The sequence below is a fragment of the Dufourea novaeangliae genome, unplaced genomic scaffold, assembly GCF_001272555.1.
Source record: "Dufourea novaeangliae isolate 0120121106 unplaced genomic scaffold, ASM127255v1 scaffold16, whole genome shotgun sequence".
Lineage (NCBI taxonomy): Eukaryota > Metazoa > Arthropoda > Insecta > Hymenoptera > Halictidae > Dufourea > Dufourea novaeangliae.
In genome coordinates this window covers 981014-987738 of record NW_015373891.1, presented here as the reverse complement: position 1 = coordinate 987738, position 6725 = coordinate 981014, and positions in this window count along the sequence as shown.

Below are 6725 nucleotides of genomic sequence, written 5' to 3'. Positions count from 1 at the left end.
CAGGAATGCTTCCATTATACTACTAACTACATTTGTCTACTACAGTAGACGCTTATTTTATTACTTTAATGCAACATTTCTTGTCGATCGACAGTACGAAACTTCTTTAAATAACATCTAAACATTAAAAAAATGGTGTTACTAGTTCGTTATTTATCGTAAATATTTTTAAAAATGTTTAAAAATGTCTTAAAATTGGTTCTCGATGTTATAAAACAAATTTGTACATAATACAAGATACCAAAAAGATGCAGTAAGTGAGTTAAAAAGCATCAGTACACCTTACACTAAATCTCATTATCGTCCCTCCGCGAAGTAACTATCAGATCTTTAGTTGGCATTCCACGTGCTATTAAACAGCACCAGAAATAAATTTCTGGATTCATAATATATTGTACAATCCTGACCACCATTCTACCTTGACTTTCCCTTATTTTACCAAACTTACTCCTCCATTTCTCCAGCATACTATACTCCCCAACTTCATCAAGAATGTATCACCAGTCCCGGATCAGACACCAAAGAAACGCCCAATCCACTGAACATAGAAATCCAAAGAGGAGGGGTTGCAACACCCCTCCGAACAGAAGCATCCGTACGCGTTGTCGCTCGTTGACTTCGAAACAGGACGATTCCACGTTTTTCTACGCCCAGCTCGTTTCCCCTTTGTCCCCCCTATTCTCAAGCGAAAGTAGCACGACCTGCACGGTGGAAGGGGGTGAAATTTTAATTCCCGCGGAAGTTTGATATTCAGAGATCCGTAGCCTGCATTCAACGTCTCACGTACGACCACTCGGCGGCTCTCCTTTCACCGACAGGGGGTGGGAGGGGTAGGGCAGCAGTTTTGTTTCGCGCCCAACGTTGGAACCTCTTGTTCGTTCGCGTGGCCGCCAACAGCCACGCGAGCAACAGAGAAAAAACGACAGATAGGGGTTGGGGCGGAAAGGGAGAACGCCTGGTGGTAGACGAGGTAAAGAACGATAGAACGAGACGAACGATCTGTCATTCAAGGACGATTCTTTCAGCCTGCAAACTCGGTGGATTGTGTGCGCAGGGCCACCCTCTTTAGAATTCCCCGACCGTGGAGCAAGAAGCTCGTAAAAGACAAAAGGGGGTTGGTAGCGTCGTCGCAGGGGTTACATGGACTTTGCTCAGGTACTAAACCCCCCCCCCGCCCCCCTATACCACCACCCCTTTCTATATGCCATCGATAATCCACGATGGATAGATGCTGTCGCGAAAGGGGGATTGGTAAATTTATATTAATAAGTGTTGACAGCTCCGTTGAGCTTCCTTGCCGGAAAGTCTTTTCGTTAGCTTGATCCCTGATGATCCAGAGATAACCCGCGAGATGAACGACCAGACAAATGAGGACGGTCTTACTTTTTTTCGATCCGGGGAAAGTTTAACGGAGCGTTGAAAGATTTTGGAGATATTTTATGGTTTAATTGAGTCGTAAAACTCACCCCTGATAATTCAACATGTTCGCCGTCATGATTGTGATGAAAGATTGCTTCAATGGAGTCGTTATAAAGTCGTGTTACCCGACGATAAAATTAAATAACATTGCAGTACCTGCTTAAGAGCGACGGTTATTAGTAGGCTGCGGATTTTTATACAAAATGACAGTTTATAAATTAGTTGATGAAGACAACAACAAAAATATAAATTGTACAAAAAATACTGTAATTTCTCTGAGTACCAAGGTGTCGTTTACTTTTAGAAACGACTACAAATAATATTTGAAAAAATTAAAATTCAGTCAGCTTCAATCAAAGTTTCATAATTGTTTACCATTATTTAACATGGCAGTGAACCTGTCTGCCTGATACCTCTAACAAGGGAAATCACTCAGAAGTTAAATTAGTTTTAAAAGAATAATGGCATTACTTCCTCCAATAATGAATTTTCCGCGTGAATGACATTTAATCCAGCTCTTAGAAGGTCGAGCCCTACAACGTTCAGCCATCATTCTTTGAAAACTAATTTAGCCTTCATCCACCCCGTGTGACAATTTGACACATTTTTCTCCTACGAAATTATGTCATTCTGTCACGTGCAGGTAAATTTAACGAAAGACTTTTATTTTAAACAATTTGTAGGTTCTATCACTTATCCCTTTGTTATATCAATTTTTTGCAACTACGTCCATTTCACGTCACGGGCAAAGTTGGTACAATAAGGGACGGATGAAGGTTAACATTTTAGTAATTTTCCTCGTAAGAAGTGATTTTCACCCTTTGACGCCCAGGCCTTGAAATCCTTATTTCAACATTATGAGACAGATATACACATTATATCTTGCGATTTTTCAGTCAAAAATATCTGTAACAAACAGACCCGTCTTTTTCATTTTTTTTCTTTTTTCATTTATCTTTAGAAGGAATACAAAAAAAAGATATTAACACTAGAACTACCGACGATAAACGCATATCTATTTCGATCGGTCGATAAACATGATAAACTTTTGAAAATTTACAAATTTATAAATTGATTAATTTCTTCACTTTCATATCGTAATAAAAGTTGCAAAAGTTCTAATAAAATGTAATGTTACAACATTTTAATAATCGTTATGAGAGTGTACTGACAAATCATTTTGACTTGTTCGGTAGTTCTGGTGTTAAAGTTAAAGGGTTAATAGACCACGCTGATAAACTATTTGCGTTTTAAAGGGAATAGACTCGGATATCGAAGAGATGACGCGTCCAGAGGACAACAACTCGGACCCGATGATGGACAACCATCTCGAGGAGAACGGAAACGAGCTGCCTCCGCCGATCGAGGACATCACCACCATACCGGAAGAGGCGTCCGAGGAGCTACGCGAGGAGGAAGAGGCCGCGGCCATGGAGGCGGCCCTGCGAACACCCGAGGGTCCCATAATTAACACGGAAGCGGAGAAACCGACGCGGCAGCCCACGCCCCAGCTCTCTACGCTCGTCCCGCAAGAGTGAGTATACGTGCACGCAGAAAATTCCCGTGGAACGAAATTGCTGGTGCACCGTACGAGAACGTCGTTACGGGGGGAGGGTAATTTAATCCGAATCCTGAGAGGCTTCCGTTTTAATTGCAATCCCCTTTTTTCTCTTTTCGAGTTATCTCGAACGCCCAGGGGCCTCGTTTTGACTATCAGGTCCCTGGAATCGGCGCAGATTTCAGAGAAACAGTGATTTCGAATCATAGTTACGGGGGTAGCCATTTTGGATTTTTGTGTGAGGGGAGAAAGAAACGAAGTCGAATAGCATCAGACCAAGCGATCTGTTTGGATAACTATGGTATAACTTGTTTTAATAATGGATTAATTACCTTAATTTAATTTGGATAAATGGATTAACTATAAGTATAATGGACAATAAATATAGTATAATGTACATTAAAATGGTAACAGCGTTCGACTTCGTACACTTGAGAAAGAAGTTGCCCAGATGTTGAATTAGTTGTGACAGAATAATGGTTGGGAGTTGTAGGACTCGGCCTCCGGAGAATCAAATAAGTGTTACTCGCCAGGAAAATACAGTATAGGTTTGAAAAATGGCGTCAGAGTCTGTTATAAGTACCACTGAAAGTGTATGCAAACAACGTTCCTGTTAAAATTTTATGACTGTTCGATTTTCTTGGGTTACATATATGAATAAAACAATTAGAAAAGGCATAAATAAATATAACTTTTCAATGCCTTCTGACTTACTATACTCAGAAGATTACGTTACTCGAGGATGATTCTTCCACTCTAAATATCATTTATCACAACGATGTAATTTTTTCACGTGTACACGAGTATATTTTTTAAAAAGTAAACTTGACAGCGTCTTCATGCACGAACGAACCAACTTCGTTTATTGAAAGGCTGCCCCACATGTGAGCCCTACTGTACTCACAAAATTATTCATCGTTTCGACGTGCAAGCAACGTCTTCAGTTTTCACCTGACTGAAAGAACCGCCGTTAAAACCGTTTTAATGCCCAAAGATCGTAACGAAGGAGTCGAGGTTGAACCCAGGAACGGTTTAATGCCAGTCTCGGCGTGCACCACACTTCTTCCGCCCCACGTTTCTTGGGTAGAAATATTCCCGGCCGTTAACGAATCCCCATGCGTCTCGTTCAGACAAGACTCGAATGTGAAGCAAAAAAAGAAAAAATAGGGGCAGACGGTGGTTAAGTAGGTGAATTACAAAATAAACCCACGGCGCCAGGGGCGAACAGAATGCGGCAGCCAGGGGGAAGAAAAAATCTTTCCTGCTCGGTGTGTCGAGATGACGCGTAATTGCGTCGCGAGAAGTCGCGAGGCATGGCGACGACTGTGTCGTCGCGTCAGTCGACGGAGGTGCTAACACGATGACGCGCGATCGCATCGGGCCGGGAAGCCTGAATTATATCTTCGGTTTTGTTCAATTGTTTTTTAACCCGTTCACTGCATCATTGTGGTATTTTGTAGAAATTGCTGTTCACAAAATCAAAAACCAATAGACATTTCAAGACTATTTAAAACAGTTTTTAAAATATTTTTTTTTATAACTAATGTGTTTGCTCACGATAAGTAACGAAGTAGTTGTTACATTAAGACCGTTTTTCTAATGTTCGGATGTTAATTTAAGGAGTTTCGAGAAATTTTCACTAAAGTGATAAAGTAGACGTCTACAGTAGTAGATAAATGCAGTTAGCGGGTTAATAAATTATCGTAGGTAGGTTGATATGGAAATATTGCGAGCAACCGCGGTATTCGAAGTACACGATATTTGCATTACCCTTCAAAAGTTTGGAAGTTGTTAACCCTTTAACGTCCGGACCTAGAATAGACTAGACCCAGAAATAATTGAAAATTTTATCAAGGTTCGAAGTACACGATATTTGCATTATCCTTGAAAAGTTCAGAAGCAGTTAACCCTTTGTCGCCAACAGACTAAAACCAGAAATAATTGAAAATTTGATCAAGACATACCGAATACGCTAATATTAAATAAATAATTTATATAACCTTCAAATCCATTTCTCATTCGATAAGCGACTATCAACACGTAATCATCACCAATCAAGGCGCCGTTCCTGTATTTGCGTGAACGCAAAGCGAATCAATTAATCTGAGCATATACATTGTCCCCTAGATCTGCCTATTTGCTTGCCCAGGGAGGTATAGATTTTGGTTCCAGCCAATCGCGATCGACTTCGTCGCTACCAGTTTCTCAATGAAAGGCGTCATAGGACTGCAAGCGCGTAGTAGGAGCATCCACGACAGACTAGTCCGAATATCGATTTTTTTTCTGTTTGTTCGCTCGGTCTGGATTCGACTGGGGCAGGGAGACGGCTCTTCTACGTTCCCGTCAATTATTCCTCGCTTTGTACTTCGGTACGTAACGTCACGATGTAAATTACGGCCTTCCCCACCCTCCCTACCCTTCCTAAACGGCCCACGTTCCTCCTCGGTCTCTTCATTCGGATGACCACCGCCACTATTCACAGCCACGGGACATTAGTCACTGTCCACGATTAACGTGCATCCCTCGGCCACCCATATCCAGCTGCGAGCCGGCGGTGGTTTGTACACCGGCGACGATTGAACTTGATCGTGAAAAATCGTTTCGCAACCGTCTCCACTTTGCTCCATCAATTTCCACTCTGGTTCGAGCATCCCGAATCACCGTTGCGCAGACAGTTTCCCCTCACCCCTTGGACCCACGACTATGGGGATGCCGCGTGAAATCTCGTTTCGTCGAGTGAGGAACAACCCTGGGAATGGCTAACATTTATTTACACGGCTGTGGAAACGCTGACGTTTATTTACGACGCTTTAGAACCACTGTGGACACACGGAAACTTACGAGTCCCGTAGGGTTGCCAATTATGCCATACTGGTCGCTCGAAAATTAATTGAACCTGAAGTGTATTAAGATACAACTTGAGAAGGTAAAATTTGTCGATTGCTACCAAAAGTCGTAAGGTCAACGATGAAATTATTCAAAAAAGAGTGTTATAAATATTTCTTTCTCACACAATCACTTTATATTTAGTTACAAAGAATGACATTTTCATACAAAATTAGATAGTTATAGATTTTTTTTACGGAGATTATGATGACACGGAAAAAAAATATCAATCAAATAAAATTAAAAATTAGGATCAAAGTATGCAAACTTAGGTTTCAATGCGTTTGGTAGTAACTTCCACGCGTAACTCCTATGAGCGTCAACGTCACTCCAATTGTTCTTAAAAATGAATACAAAAATTTGTTAAGTATTTTGAAGTCGTTTAAAATATTCAAATTAAATTGGTGAAATAGATAAAAATATGTAGCCCCAGCTAGATACGACACCAAACGTGGAAGCTACCTTAATCACTTTGGCAAATAAACTGCTCACATATTATCAGGGGTCCGTACACAATCACCTTACAAAACCAAAGTCAGACAGTTAGAGTCCTTCCCTTGTTAGACCCGAGAAACGTTGACTTCCAATTCCACGTAAACAAGATAGAAAATCTCAAAATAAAAATTTTCGATTTTTGAACACAACTGGCGACACTCTGGATCGACGAAATTGGCACAGTCGCCGCGAGACACGCCGAGGGATATTTATCGCGTCCGCGTACAAATTGATTCTCCGATCTCCTGAAGTCCCGCCAATACGCGATCCCCGGTTGATTAGTCGACAAATCCGCTCCATCCCACCAAACCTGCGCGTGAACCGGTTATTTCCTCGTTCCACGTTCACCCGCGACACGCCACCACCG